Source organism: Bos javanicus, chromosome 4 (genome assembly GCF_032452875.1).
Source record: "Bos javanicus breed banteng chromosome 4, ARS-OSU_banteng_1.0, whole genome shotgun sequence".
NCBI classification, from domain to species: domain Eukaryota; kingdom Metazoa; phylum Chordata; class Mammalia; order Artiodactyla; family Bovidae; genus Bos; species Bos javanicus.
The window spans coordinates 25,237,457-25,253,789 of record NC_083871.1 but is presented as its reverse complement, the minus strand read 5'-3'; the positions used below and the strand labels follow the sequence as shown (position 1 = coordinate 25,253,789).

The window sequence follows — 16,333 nt, the reverse complement described above, 5'->3', positions numbered from 1 at the left end:
ATGTGTTAGTATACTGTATTGGTGTTTTTCTTTCTGGCTTACTTCACTCTGTATAATAGGCTCCAGTTTCATCCACCTCATTAGAACGGATTCAAATGTATTCTTTTTAATGGCTGAGTAATACTCCATTGTGTATATGTACCACATCTTTTTTATCCATTTATCTGCTGGTGGACATCTAGGTTGCTTCCATGTCCTGGCTATTATAAACAGTGCTGTGATGAACATTGGGGTACACGTGTCTCTTTCAATTCTGGTTTCCTCAGTGTGTATGCCCAGCAGTGGGATTGCTGGGTCATATGGCAGTTCTATTTCCAGTTTTTTAAGGAATCTCCACACTGTTCTCCATAGTGTCTGTACTAGTTTGCATCCCCACCAGAAGTGTGAGAGGGTTCCCTTTTCTCCACACCCTCTCCAGCATTTATTGTTAGTAGACTTCTGGATCGCAGCCATTCTGACTGGCATGAGATGGTACCTCATTGTGGTCTTGATTTGCATTTCTCTGATAATGAGTGATGTTGAGCATCTTTTCATGTGTTCATTAGCCCTCTGTATGTCTTGTTTGGAGAGATGTCTGTTTAGTTCTTTGGCCCATTTTTTGATTGGGTCATTTATTTTTCTGGAATTGAGCTGCCGGAGTTGCTTGTATATTTTTGAGATTAATTCTTTGTCAGTTGCTTCATTTGGTATTATTTTCTCCCATTGTGAAGGCTGTCTTTTCACCTTGCTTATAGTTTCCTTTGTTGTGCAAAAGCTTTTAAGTTTAATTAGGTCCCATTTGTTTATTTTTGCTTTTATTTCCAATATTCTGGGAGGTGGGTCATAGAGAATCCTGATGTGATTTATGTCGGAGAGTGTTTTGCCTATGTTCTCCTCTAGGAGTTGTAGTCTCTGGTCTTACGTTTAGATCTTTAATCCAGTTTTAGTTTATTTTTGTGTATGGTGTTCTAGTTTCATTCTTTTACAAGTGGTTGACCAGTTTTCCCAGCACCACTTGTTAAAGAGATTGTCTCTTCTCCATTTGTATATTCTTGCCTCCTTTGTCAAAGATAAAGTGTCCATATGTGCATGGATTAATCTCTGGGCTTTCTATTTTGTTCCATTGATCTATATTTCTCTTTGTGCCAGTACCATACTGTCTTTATGACTGTGGCTTTGTAGTAGAGCCTGAAGTCAGGCAGGTTGATTCCTCCAGTTCCATTCTTCTTTCTCAAGATTGCTTTGGCTATTCAAGGTTTTTTGTATTTCCGTACAAATTGTGAAATTATTTGTTCCAGCTCTGTGAAAAATACCATTGGTAGCTTGATCAGGATTGCATTGAATCTATAGATTCCTTTGGGTAGTATACTCATTTTCACTATATTGATTCTTCTGATCCGTGAACACGGTATATTTCTCCATCTATTAAGTGTCCTCTTTGATTTCTTTCACCAGTGTTTTATAGTTTTCTATATATAGGTCTTTTGTTTCTTTAGGTAGATATATTCCTAAGTACTTTATTCTTTTCGTTGCAATGGTGAATGGAATTGTTTCCTTTATTTCTCTTTCTGTTTTTCTCATTGTTAGTGTATAGGAATGCAAGGGATATCTGTGTGTTAATTTTATGTCCAGCAACTTTACTGTATTCATTGATTAGCTCTAGTAATTTTCTGGTGGAGTCGTTAGGGTTTTCTATGTAGAGGATCATGTCATCTGCAAACAGTGAGAATTTTACTTCTTCTTTTGCAATGTGGATTCCTTTTATTTCTTTTTCTGCACTGATTGTTGTGGCCAAAACTTCCAAAACTATGTTGAATAGTAGTGGTGACAGTGGGCACCCTTGTCTTGTTCCTGACCTTAAGGGAAATGCTTTCAATTTTTGACCATTGAGGATAATGTTTGCTGTGGGTTTGTCATATATAGCTTTTATTATGTTGAGGTATGTTCCTTCTATTCCTGCTTTCTGGAGAGTTTTTATCATAAATGGATGTTGAATTTTGTCAAAGGCTTTCTCTGCATCTATTGAGATAATCATATGGCTTTTATTTTTCAATTCGTTAATGTGATGTATTACATTGATTTGTGGATATTGACGAATCCTTACATCCCTGGGATAAAGCACACTTGGTCATGATGTATGATCTTTTTAATGTGTTGTTGGATTCTGATTGCTAGAATTATGTTAAGGATTTTTGCATCTATGTTCATCAGTGATATTGGCCTGTAGTTTTCTTTTTTTGTGGCCTCTTTGTCAGGTTTTGGTATTAGGGTGATGGTGGCCTCATAGAATGAGTTTGGAAGTTTACCTTCCTCTGCAATTTTCTGTAAGAGTTTGAGTAGAATAGGTGTTAGCTCTTCTCTAAATTTTTGGTAGAGTTCAGCTATGAAGCTGTCTGGACCTGGGCTTTTGTTTGCTGGAAGATTTCTGATTACAGTTTCAATTTCCGTGCTTGTGATGAGTCTGTTAAGATTTTCTATTTCTTCCTGGTTCAGTTTTGGAAAGTTGTACTCTTCTAAGAATTTGTCCATTTCTTCCAAATTGTCCATTTTATTGGCATATAATTGCTGATAGTAGTCTCTTATGATCCTTTGTATTTCTGTGTTGTCTGTTGTGATCTCTCCATTTTCATTTCTAATTTTATTTATTTGATTTTTCTCCCTTTGTTTCTTGATGAGTCTGGTTAATGGTTTGTCAATTTTATTTATCCTCTCAGACAACCAGCTTTTGGCTTTGTTGATTTTTGCTATGGTCTCTTTTGTTTCTTCTGCATTTATTTCTACCCTAATTTTTAAGATTTATTTCCTTCTACTAACCCTGGGGTTTTTCATTTCTTTATTTTCTAGTTGCTTTAGATGTACAGTTAGGTTATTTATTTGACTTTTTTCTTGAGGTATGCCTATATTGCTATGAACCTTCCCCTTAGCACTGCTTTTACAGTGTCCCATAGGTTTTGGATTGTTGTATTTTCATTTTCATTCATTGCTATGCATATTTTGATTTCTCTTTTGATTTCTTCTGTGATTTGTTATTCAGCAGCGTGTTGTTCAGCCTCCATATGTTGGAATTTTTAATAGTTTTTCTCCTGTAATTGAGATCTAATCTTACTGCATTGTGGTCAGAAAAGATGCTTGGAATGATTTCTATTTTTTTGAATTTACCAAGGCTAGATTTATGGCCTAGGAAGTGATCTATCCTGGAGAAGGTTCCGTGTGTGCTTGAGAAAAAGGTGAAATTCATTTTATTGGGGTGAAATGTCCTATAGATATCAATTAGGTCTAACTGGTCTATTGTATCATTTAAAGTTTGTGTTTCCTTGTTAATTTTCTGTTTAGTTGATCTATCCATAGGTGTGAGTGGGGTATTAAAGTATCCCACTATTAATGTGTTATTGTTAGTTTCCCCTTTCATACTTGTTAGCATTTGTCTTACATATTGCAATGCTCCTATGTTGGGTGCATATATATTTATAATTGTTATATCTTCTTCTTGGATTGATCCTTTGATCATTATGTAGTGTCCATCTTTGTCTCTTTTCACAGCCTGTGTTTTAAAGTCTATTTTATCTGATATGAGTATTGCTACTCCTTTTTTTTGGTCTCTGTTTGCAAGGAATAACTTTTTCAAGCCCTTCACTTTCAGTTTGTATGTGTCCCTTGTTTCGAGGTGGGCCTCTTATAGACAACATATATAGGGGTCTTGTTTTCGTATCCATTCAGCCAGTCTTTGTCTTTTGGTTGAGGCATTCAACCTATTTACATTTAAGGTAATTATTGATATGTATGATCCCATTGCCATTTACTTTATTGTTTTGGGTTCGAGTTTATACACCCTTTCTGTGTTTCCTGTCTAGAGAGGATCCTTTAGCATTTGTTGGAGAGCTGATTTGGTGGTGCTGAACTCTCTCAGCTTTTGCTTGTCTGTAAAGCTTTTGATTTCTCCTTCATATTTGAGATCCTTGCTGGGTACAGTAATCTGGGCTGTAGGTTATTTTCTTTCATCACTTTAAGTATGTCTTGCCATTCCCTTCTGGGCTTGAAGAGTTTCTATTGAAAGATCAGCTGTTATCCTTATGAGAATCCCCTTGTGTATTATTTGTTGTTTTTCCCTTGCTGCTTTTAATATCTCTTCTTTGTGTTTGATCTTTGTTAATTTGATTAATATGTATCTTGGGGTGTTTCACCTTGGGTTTTTCCTGTTTGGGACTCTCTGGGTTTCTTGGACTTGGATGATTATTTCCTTCCCCATTTTAGGGAAGTTTTCAACTATTATCTCCTCAAGTATTTTCTCATGGTCTTTCTTTTTGTCTTCTTCTGGGATTCCTATGATTTGAATGTTGGGTGTTGGACATTGTCCCAGTGGTCTCTGAGATCGTCCTCATTTTTTTTAATTCGTTTTTATTTTTTCCTCTCTTTCATTTATTTCTAACACTCTATCTTCTACCTCACTTATCCTATCTTCTGCCTCTGTTATTCTGCTGTTTGTTCCCTCCAGAGTGTTTTTGATCTCATTTATTGCATTATTCATTATATATTGACTTTTTAATTTTTTTTAGGTCCTTGTTAAACCTTTCTTGCATCTTCTCAATCCTTGTCTCCAGGCTATTTATGTGTAACTCCATTTTGTTTTCAAGATTTTAGATCATTTTCACTATCATTATTTGGAATTCTTTATCTGTTAGATTCCCTATCTCTTCCTCTTTTGTTTGGTTTGGTGGGCATTTATCCTATTCCTTTACCTGCTGGGTATTCCTCTGCCTCTTCATCTTGTTTATACTGCTGTGTTTGGGGTGGCCTTTCTGTATTCTGGCAGTTTGTGGAGTTCTCTTTAATGTGGAGTTTCCTCGCTGTGGGTAGGGTTGTACAGGTGGCTTGTCAAGGTTTCCTGGTTAGGGAAGCTTGTGTTGGTGTTGTGGTGGGTGGAGCTGGATTTTTTCTCTCTGGAGTGCAATGATGTGTCCAGTAATGAGTTATGAGATGTCAGTGGGTTTGATGTGACTTTGGGTAGCCTGTATATTGAAGCTCAGGGCAATGTTCCTGCATTGCTGGATAATTTGTGTGGTATGTCTTGCTCTGGAACTTGTTGGCCCTTGGGTAGTGCTTGTTTTCAGTGTAGGTATGGAGTCATTTGATGAGCTCCTATCGATTAATGTTCCCTGGAGTCAGGAGTTCTCTGATGTTCTCAGGATTTGCACTTAAGGCTCCTTCCTCTGGTTTTCAGTCTTATTTTTACAGTAGCCTCAATACTTCTCCATATATACAGCACTGTTCATAGAACATCTAGGTTAAAGATGATAAGTTTCTCCACAGTGAGGGATACCCAGAAAGGTTCACAGAGTTACATGGAGAAGAGAAGAGGGAGGAGGGAGAGAGAGGTGACCAGGAGGAGAAGAGGGGAATCAAAAGAGGAGAGAGCAAGCTAACCAGCAATCACTTCCTTATGTGCGCTCCACAGTCTGGACCGCTCAGAGATGTTGATAGAGTTACACAGAGAAGAGGGAGGAAGGAGACAGAGGTGGCCCGAGGGATAAAGGGGGGAATCAAAATGAGAGAGACAGATTCAGCCAGTAATCAGTTCCCTAAGTGTTCTCTGCAGTCCGGAACACACAAAGAGATTCACAGAGTTGGGTAGAGAAGAGAAGGGGGAGGGAGGAGATAGAAGCGACCTCGTGGGAAAAAAGGAGAGTCCAAAGGGGGAGAGAGCAGTCAAGCCAGTAATCTCGCTCCCAAGTAAAAGTGGGTACTGAAGATTGGGTTCTTAAACATACTGATTGCAATCAATCTGCCCCAAAGTATGAAAACTCATATTCACTGCTACTTGTTGAAGGAGAAGAAGTTTGGTGTTGGTGGTGAAGAGGTTGGGAGAGTTCTACGTTCCAAACAGAGTAAAGAGGGAGGATCCTGCATAAATGAAGAAGAAAATGCTACATGAATTGGCCATTTTCACACCATGGGGTGGACCACACAGAAGAGTTGTGTCTTGAAGTCTCTGTGTCCTGCCTCTGCAAAAGCAGTGCTTCTGCACTGATTTATAAAGTTTTTTTGAAAAATAAGATTGATATTTGACATCTTTTATAATTATGGCAGTTATACTAGAGTGTTTATTGCATTTATTCCCAAGTAGATAAGCATGTACTAAGTTGCTTCTGCTATCTACAACTCTTTGCGACCCCATGGACTGTAGCCCGCCAGGCTCCTCTGTCTATGGGGATTCTCCAGGCAAGTATACTGGAGTGAGTTGCCATGTCCTCCTCCTGAGGATCTTTCCAAGTCAGGAATTGAACCTGTGTCTCCTGTACTGGGAGGCAGGTTCTTTACCACTAGCGTCACCCAGGAAGCCCACGCTTGTAAGTGCAGTGACCTAAGATCATGATGAAGTTTATAGTTTTGATCTATGGGAGTCTCTGTGGTTGAGAGAATTAGTGTATTCCAGATTATAATTATAATCTATTGGAGTTAAATTTACCTTAGAAGTAAAGCAACATTTTCTACATTATGCTATGTAGAATATTAATTTCATGGGTTTTTAATATGTATTTTTTTAAGTCCAAGAGCTAATTAACTTTGGAGGAATATTGTTTTTTATATTTTAAATATACAGAAAATACAGAAAAATTTTATTCATATTCTGGCCACAACTTGGAAACTAAAGTTAAAAATTAAACTATCACTAATAAAACATAAGAGCCTCAGGAATATTAGTTTAGAAAAATCTTTAAGATGTCTATACTTAATATTACAAAATATTACTGAGAGAAATTAATTAGTACCTAGTAAGTAAGGTGATTTTGGGCTCCAAAGTCACTGCAGATGGTGACTGCAGCCAGGAAATTAAAAGACACTTACTCCTTGGAAGGAAAGTTATGACCAACCTAGACAGCATATTAAAAAGCAGAGATATTACTTTGCCAAAAAAGGTCCGTCTAGTCAAAGCTATGGTTTTTCCAGTAGTCATGTACGGATGTGAGAGTTGGACTGTGAAGAAGGCTGAGCGCCGAAGAATTGATGCTTTTGAAGTATGGTGTTGGAGAAGACTCTTGAGAGTCTCTTGGACTGCAAGGAGATCCAACCAGTAAATCCTAAAGGAAACCAGTCCTGAATATTCATTGAAAGGACTGATACTGAAGGTGAAACTCAAATACTTTGGCCACCTGATGCAAAGAGCTGACTCATTTGAAAAGACCCTGATCAAATGTGTGAGGAGAAGGGGATGTCAGAGGATGAGATGGTTGGATGGCATCACCGATTCGATGGATATGAGTTTGAGTAAATTCCGGGAGTTGTTGATGGACAGGGAGGCTTGGAATGCTGCAGTCCATGGGGTCACAAAGAGTCGGACACAACTGAGTGACTGAACTGAAGATATATATCATGTTCCTGGACTGACAAAATGAAGAGTTGTCTACCAACTGAGCTTTAATTGTGTACAATCCCAATCAAAGTAGCAACAGGCACTGATTTTTTAAAATGAAAAACTGATTCCAAATATATATGGAAAATGCAAAGGGCTTAGAATAGCTGTAACTATTTTTTTTTAAATAATAAAATTGCATGACTGATACCAGCTGATTTAAAGAATCCTAAGAGTACAAAATTAAACCTATGTGAAATTGATGTAAGAGGAACTGAAGTATCTAGAGAGTCAAAAATAGACACAGACATACATAGTGAATTGATTTTTACAAAGACCTCTCAGTTATTTATAGGGAAAAGAAAATCTTTTCAACACATGGTTCTAGAACATTTGGGAAGAGTTACCAGACAGCAGTGAACTTCAACCTCCACTTTTTACTTAATACAAACATTCAAGGTGATCAGAAACCTAACGTAAAAGTTAAAAATTAAATCTATAGATATACTTGACAACATGGTTGAATCTCAAACACATGGTTAAGTAATAGAAGCCATTTTCAAAAGAGCACTGCATGAATTCTTACATATGAAATTCTGTAACAGGCAAAACTTTATATTTTTCTGTAATAGAAATCAGAACAGTGGAAAAAGGCAAGAGTGATGATGGAAATGTTCTGTATTTTGATGGAGATGGTAGATATACAGTTGTATTTTTTCAAAATTTACTAACCTTTACACTGAATTTGGTAATAAGGAGTTCATGATCTGAGCCACAGTCAGCTCCCGGTCTTGTTTTTGTTGACTGTATGGAGCTTCTCCATCTTTGGCTGCAAAGAACATAATCAATCTGATTTTGGTGTTGACCATCTGGTGATGTCCATGTGTAGAGTCTTCTCTTGTGTTGTTGGAAGAGGGTGTTTGCTATGACCAGTGCATTTTCTTGGCAAAACTCTATTAGTCCTTGCCCTGCTTCATTCCGTATTCCAAGGCCAAATTTGCCTGTTTCTCCAGGTGTTTCTTGACTTCCTACTTTTGCATTCCAGCCCCCTATAATGAAAAGGACATCTTTTTTGGGTGTTAGTTCTAAAAGGTCTTGTAGGTCTTCATAGAACTGTTCAACTTCAGCTTCTTCAGCATTACTGGTTGGGGCATAGACTTGGATTACTGTGATATTGAATGGTTTGCCTTGGAAACGAACAGAGATCATTCTGTCATTTTTGAGATTGCATCCAAGTACTGTATTTCCAACTCTTTTGTTGACCATGATGGCTACTCCATTTCTTCTGAGGGATTCCTGCCTGCAGTAGTGGATATAATGGTCATCTGAGTTAAATTCACCCATTCCAGTCCATTTTAATTCACTGATTCCTAACATGTCGACTTTCACTCTTGCCATCTCTTGTTTGACCACTTCCAATTTGCCTTGATTCATGGACCTGACATTCCAGGTTTCTATGCAATATTGCTCTTTACAGCATCGGACCTTGCTTCTATCACCAGTCACATCCACAGCTGGTTATTGTTTTTGCTTTGGCTCCATCCCATCATTCTTTGTGGAGTTATTTCTCCACTGATCTCCAGTAGCATATTGGGCCCCTACTGACCTGGGGAGTTCCTGTTTCAGTATCCTATCATTTTGCCTTTTCATACTGTTCATGGGGTCCTCAAGGCAAGAATACTGAAGTGGTTTGCCATTCCCTTCTCCAGTGGATCACATGCTGTCAGACCTCTCCACCATGACCTGCCCGTCTTGGGTTGCCCCACAGGCATGGCTTAGTTTCATTGAGTTAGGCAAGGCTGTGGTCCTAGTGTGATTAGATTGACTAGTTTTCTGTGAGTATGGTTTCAGTGTGTCTGCCCTCTGATGCCCTCTTGCAACACCTACCATCTTACTTGGGTTTCTCTCAAATCCCTTATGATTACACAGTGGAAGTGAGAAATTGATTTAAGGGCCTAGATCTGATAGACAGAGTGCCTGATGAGCTATGGAATGAGGTTCGTGACATTGTACAGGAGACAGGGATCAAGACCATCCCCATGGAAAAGAAATGCAAAAAAACAAAATGGCTGTCTGGGGAGGTCTTACAAATAGCTGTGAAAAAAGAGAAGCAGAAAGCAAAGGAGAAAAAGAAATATATAAGCCTCTGAATGCAAAGTTCCAAAGAAGAGCAAGAAGAGATAAGAAAGCCTTACTCAGCGATCAATGCAAAGAAATAGAGGAAAACAACAGAATGGGAAAGACTAGAGATCTCTTCAAGAAAATTAGAGATACCAAGGGAACATTTCATGCAGAGATGGGCTCGATAAAGGACAGAAATGGTATGGACCTAACAGAAACAGAAGATATTAAGAAGAGATGGCAAGAATACGCAGAAGAACTGTACAAAAAAGATCTCTACGACCCAGATAATCACGATGGTGTGATCACTGACCTAGAGCCAGACATCCTGGAATGTGAAGTCAAGTGGGCCTTAGAAAGCATCAATACAAGCAAAGCTAGTGGAGGTGATGGAATTCCAGTTGAGCTATTCCAAATTCTGAAAGATGATTCTGTGAAAGTGCTATACTCAATATGCCAGCAAATTTGGAAAACTCAGCAGTGGCCACAGGACTGGAAAAGGTCAGTTTTCATTCCAATCCCAAGGAAAGGCAATGCCAAAGAATGCTCAAACTACCGCACAAATGCACTCATCTCACATGCTAGTAAAGTCATACTCAAAATTCTCCAAGCCAGGCTTCAGCAGTACGTGAACCGTGAACTTCCTGATGTTCAAGCTGGTTTTAGAAAAGGCAGAGGAACCAGAGATCAAATTGCCAATATCTCCTGGATCATGGAAAAAGCAAGAGAGTTCCAGAAAAACATCTATTTCTGCTTTATTAATTATGCCAAAGCCTTTGACTGTGTGGATCACAATCAACTGTGGAAAATTCTGAAAGTGATGGGAATACCAGACCACCTGACCTGCCTCTTGAGAAATTTGTATGCAGGTCAGGAAGCAACAGTTAGAACTGGACATGGAACAACAGACTGGTTCCAAATAGGAAAAGGAGCACGTCAAGGCTGTATATTGTCACCCTGCTTATTTAACTTATATGCAGAGTACATCATGAGAAAGGCTGGACTGGAAGAAACACAAGCTGGAATCAAGATTGCTGGGAAAAATATCAATAACCTCAGATATGCAGATGACACCACCCTTATGGCAGAAAGTGAAGAGGAAGTAAAAAGCCTCTTGATGAATGTGAAAGTGGAGAGTGAAAAAGTTGGCTTAGAGCCCAGCGTTCAGAAAATGAAGATCATGGCATCCAGTCCCATCACTTCATGGGAAATAGATGGGGAAACAGTGCAAACAGTGTCAGACTTTATTTTTCTGGGCTCCAAAATCATTGGAGATGGTGACTGCAGCCATGAAATTAAAAGACGCTTACTCCTTGGAAGGAAAGTTATGACCAACCTAGATAGCATATTCAAAACAAGAGATATTACTTTGCCAACAAAGGTCCGTGTAGTCAAGGCTATGGTTTTTCCTGTGGTCATGTATGGATGTGAGAGGTGGACTGTGAAGAAGGCTGAGCACCGAAGAATTGATGCTTTTGAACTGTGGTGTTGGCAAGACTGTTGAGAGTCCCTTGGACTGCAAGGAGATCCAACGAGTCCATTCTAAAGCAGATCAGCCCTGGGATTTCTTTGGAGGGAATGATGCTAAAGCTGAAACTCCAGTACTTTGGTTACCTCATGCGAAGAGTTGACTCATTGGAAAAGACTCTGATGCTTGGCGGGATTGGGGGCAGGAGGAGAAGGGGATGACAGAGGATGAGATGGCTGGATGGCATCACTGACTCGATGGACTTGAGTCTGAGTAAACTCCAGGAGTTGGTGATGGACAAGGAGGCCTGGCGTGCTGCGGTTCATGGGGTCGCAAAGAGTCGGACAGGACTGAGCAACTGAACTGAGCTGAACCTTTACACTTAAAATCTGTGCATTAAGTACATCAATCTAGTTTCCAGAAGCAATAAGTTAATGAAATTGAGCATATTGCTTTTCCTCTTAAGAAGATATATCACTAGCATTGTTTCTAAACCTTCAGTCATGAGAACTCTATTGTATTAGTTAGGACTTTTCAGAGAAATAGAACCAAAAGTATATATGTGTGGGGAGAGAGAGGTTGCCACTTGATTGTGGAAATCAGCAGGTCTGAAATCTGTATGGGAGGCAGGCAGCAGGCAGACTAGGAAGCCCAGGCAGATTTCAGTCCTAAGGCAGAATTCCTTCTTTGTGAAACCTCTGTCATTGCTCTTAAGGTCTTTAACTGATTGGATGAGGCCCACCCATTATGGACGATAATCTGCTCTGCCTATCATAAACTGATTGTAAATGTTAATCGTGTCTCAAACTTAGTTTACATCCAGATCTAGACTAGTTTTTGCCAAACTAGGGCACCTTAGCCTAGCCACAGCTAACCATCATACCTATGATGGTAGAGAACCACGCTGAACTCAGTTGGGAAACTAAAGGTGTTTTAGGTAAAAAAAAAAAAAAAAAAGATTCCAAGTTAAAGCAGGCTGGCTTATAATTTGTAATTAAAACATGTAGCCTGTCTTTCTAGTTACAACTCTCAGTCATGTCAGTGAAGTATCATTCCCAAACTGTGGGGCCTCTATGAGGGAGAGGGTAGTCTTATTTCTCTCACCTGCTTCACTTGCATCATCCCATGTCAAAGAATTACAGGTCTACTTACATCTATTTCAGAACAGTGATTGGATCACTCATTTGATTCTCAAACCACTCTGTAAATGAAGTAGGAGAAGTTTTATTCCTTATTTTTTTAATAGAGGAAGGATCAGCATCAACAAAAAGACATGATTTATCCAAAGACTGAATCATTGTTAAAATGTCATTATGCCAGGCATTGTTTTATGTATATGTATATATGTGTGTGTACATACACACACACACATATGAGGGCTTCCCACGTGGCATAGTGTGTATACACACACACCCCCCCCCACATATATATATATATATATATATATATATATATACACACACATGCATTTGTTTTTTTATTGGCCGTACATGGTATGTGGGATCTTAGTTCTTGAACCAGGAATCCAGCCTGCACCCCCCTGCATTGGAAGGGCAGGTCTGAGTCACTGGACCACTGAGGAAGTCCCTTCCAGGCATTGTTTTAGAATGTGAAGAAGTCACAGAAAACCTCTCTACTGGCTTCTAGTGAGTGGGAGACAAAGGAAAAATAATAACAAAAAAATTCGATAATAATTTAGAGAATCGTTGAGAGTGATTAGTGCTAGAGGAAAGAAAATCCAGTGAACTAAGTGAGAGGGTCTTAAGAATCCTGCATGGGGGTTTGCCTCATTTAAAAGATGGAATTTAAGCAGAGGCTTGAGGGAACTGATGGAAAGAGCCTTGTGGATACCTGAGTGAGCAGTCCACTAGAGGAGACAACTAATCCAGAGTCCCAAAGCTTAGTAACTATGACTGAAACTGTGATCTAAAGCCATTCATTCTTTTTTTTTTTTTGTCATGAGATGTGTTTTATTTTCATTAGTCATACAAATACTTTTTTATAATATCAGGTCAAACCAGGGAAGTGTTTTTCTGTCTGGCAAACTCATAACTAGTTCAGTTTGCTTACATTAAACACACCTAAAATCACTCATTGAACATTCTTTTCAGCCACATTGCAGTTATTATTGTAGCCATCCTTATTCAAACACCCTACACCGAGCAGTCTGTTTGGAGGATCCCCTCAAAGCCCCACAGGCCAGTGACATCGGCGTGGAATACCTGGATTCACGGCACAACCTGTCACTTGTCTCCATCTTGCAGGTGACGTTCTCCACATCATGACTGAGCTCTCTAAGGTGAAGGGGTAGAGAATTCCTCAGGTCCTTAGGAAATTTCACTTTGCTTGCTTCTTCTACTCAATGATCTCTTTGGCCAGCAGGGTGTTCTCCTGCGTCTTCATCTTCAGGTTGGCATTATTGAAGCTGGCCATTTCCCCCATGTCCAGCTTGTCTGCCATTTTCTTAAAACAATCCAAGAGGTTACGCTCCAAGCCTACAGTCCTGCTGCTCTCACTGGTGTTGCTGCAGCAAGGGACCTATTTCATTCTCTTAGCAAATAAACATGGCACACTTCCTGCAAGCATAGTGCCAGGCAGTGGAGCAACAACACTGCCCAAGGAATCCCTCATTTCTTATTCTGTTCACTGTATGAGTGGTTCCTTAACCATCAGGGTTTCCGTGGTGGCTCAGGTGGTAAAGAATATGCCTGCGATGAAGGAGACCCACGTTCGATCCCTGGGTTGGGAAGATTCCCCTGGGGAAGGGGATAACCACCCAGTCCAGTGTCCTTGCCTGGAAAATTCCTGGACAGGGGAGCCTGGCTGGCTACAGTCCATGGGGTCATAAAGAGTTTGCCTCAACTATGGAGTAGAAAGCCACTATAGGGGTCTTCAAACCTCTTCTGCTGTCAAAATTTTGTGTAGATAGTAATTATACATACTATTTTCATATGTATGTAGATGTTATAATTGATAAAGTCATTACTAATTTAATTCTTATTATGCATTCTTCAGGTGATAACTACTGAAAGTTCTACAATTATGCAGGGTGGTGTATAGTCTGTGAGCAATTGTGAAGTTGATAAGGGTCCTCCTCATTCTTGGCAATGTTGGGAAAACCTCTTCTCTTCATTGTGAGATTGCCAGATTGATATTGGCCCCAAAAGCCACACTAATAGTTGCTGCTTCTAAAGACAAGGGAGGCCTTTGAAAGTTTGCAACTGCAGAAAAAGCATGATCAGACCTGTGTTTTTTGGAGGATTTCTTTTTATTGTCAGTTATCCAGGCGAAGCCAAATGGAATAAATCTATTGAGGAATGCTTATTGTTTAATTACAGTTACTTGGTTCATTTGGTAACACACTGATCCAAACTGCACTGTACCTAATTCTTTGTTTCTGATGCTTACAAGAAATTCAAACCATAATTTCTCTGCATTATACATTATTTGAAGCAGTATTTCCAAGTTAGAGATGTCTTCTATCAAAAGTCAGCAATTAAAAATAGGTTTCTAGCTTAACCTTGGCCAGATACTTTGAAATGAAACAGTGGGAGCAATGAAAACAGAGCCTTGTCAGGGTAAATGCATATGCTAGCTGGGAAGCATTTGGTTTACATGTCTGCAGGCTGATTTGATGTTTATATGTTTGGATGAACTTTCATTTTAGCCTCATGTTTGCAAGTCTAGTTTTCTCTGAACTTTTAAATTTGATCTTGATAATGACTATGATAAAGCAAAGAACAGTTGTATGAGAGATATGGGAATATATACTTAGTATCAAAGAATCCTTCTACTGATACTTAATGCTGAATGGTTTTAGGGTAGCAATACATACATTTTAAGACTTGAGAGAGACAGAAATCAACACACTCAGATTTTAAAGGCTAAAGCCATTACCTCTTTGTAAAGGATTTCCAAAGCCTTTTTGCCTCGTATACGTGTACTTGGGATTCTCTGTGTGATGTGTATTCTCTTCTTTTACAGTAGTCTTTCTTGCTCAGAAAAGCCATTACTCTGAAGATTATAACTAGTCTCTGATTCATTTCCTCACACTAACTATATACAAACCCTTGAGGAATTATCCTATATCATTGCTATGTTTTGATCTTTAATGTTGCTGTCAGGCAGAATATCAATGTCGAATTGTAAGAGTTGTTGGCGTTTGCATTTAATTCAACCTGTGTGGTACTGGCAACACTGTGAATATTCGTTCTTTGGCAGGACATATGCTTCTGACTTTGTTGCTGATTCAGATTTTCCGTGCATGTGGGTATGTGGTAGCTCTTGCTCAAGCAGCTAGCTGCTCCATTGCTAATGTTTCCCAGTTGCCAGATGGTAAATATGCAGCCACAGTTTTCCAGACAGTATTACTGTCTGGGCAGGAATGGATGCACATTATACATTTATTTGGGGTACTTTTTATCTCTGAGACCTTTAAATGAGATCCGGTTGCAGCAAAATGGCTCTCCTGTTGTTAATTGGCTTCTGTGAGCCCTCTGGTTTCTATCAGTACATTTGTTGTGCATTTATTCACCTTTCGGGGATATCTTCCCTTGTTACTACACTGGTTGCTAGTCAGATAGTTTCAGTTATGCTCCTGCTAAGATTCACTCTGGTCCTGATGACCTAAGAAACTGCAACCACTGAAATCTACATGATTATTCATGTGTTTATCCTCCAGGAGCCAGGAGATTATGATGTTGAGACATACTAAATGTTTATGTGGAAGTCATTCAATCGCATTTAAATTGACCTTTTTTTGTTTTCTTTTTCTGTTTTTCTACTTTTTTTTCATTATTGTTACTAGAAAAGTTGAAATAATGGTTCTTTGAACTTATTTAGAAACTTCTTATAGAGCTGAAAGACCTGACATATATTAGTCAATTGTTATTATAAAATACATTTGGGTTGGAAAATATGACACAATTGTCATTATCTTCAGATTATCTTTGTAAAATGAGATACTTCTTTTGAAATGTGCATGAAAATAGATGCAATTTAATATCAGTTATACTGTTCTTGAGAAGTTGGGCAGTTGATGACAAGTAATGTTATTATTCACTAAGGAAGCACGATGTTCTAACACTGAATTTAGGTCTCTGGGATCATTACCTGATATTATGATTGTTGTTTCTGCTGCTGTTTAGTTGCTAAGTTGTGTCTGACTCTTTGCAACTCCATGCACTATAGCCCACCAGGCTCCTTTGTCCTTGGGATTCCCAGGGAAGAATGTTGGAGTCAGTTGCCATTTCCTTCTCCAGGAGTATCCCTGACCCAGGGATTGAACCCACATCTCCTGCATTGTCAGGCAGATTCTTTACCATTGAGTTACCCGGGAAGCCAATGTTACGATTACAATGATCTTGTTAGGGAGTTATCACCATGGTGTGAGGAAGCTGAGGCTTAGGGAGTTTCTG

General features: G+C 39.1%; 1 protein-coding gene and 1 pseudogene across 9 annotated transcripts in view; one reads left to right on the top strand and one right to left on the bottom strand.

Annotated features, from left to right (window-relative positions):
• The window catches only part of CRPPA (CDP-L-ribitol pyrophosphorylase A), a 454,696-nt gene that overhangs the window by 254,448 nt on the left and 183,915 nt on the right, over positions 1-16,333 (top strand). The window lies entirely within an intron of this gene.
• On the bottom strand, positions 13,254-13,429 carry LOC133245897 (thymosin beta-10-like; annotated as a pseudogene).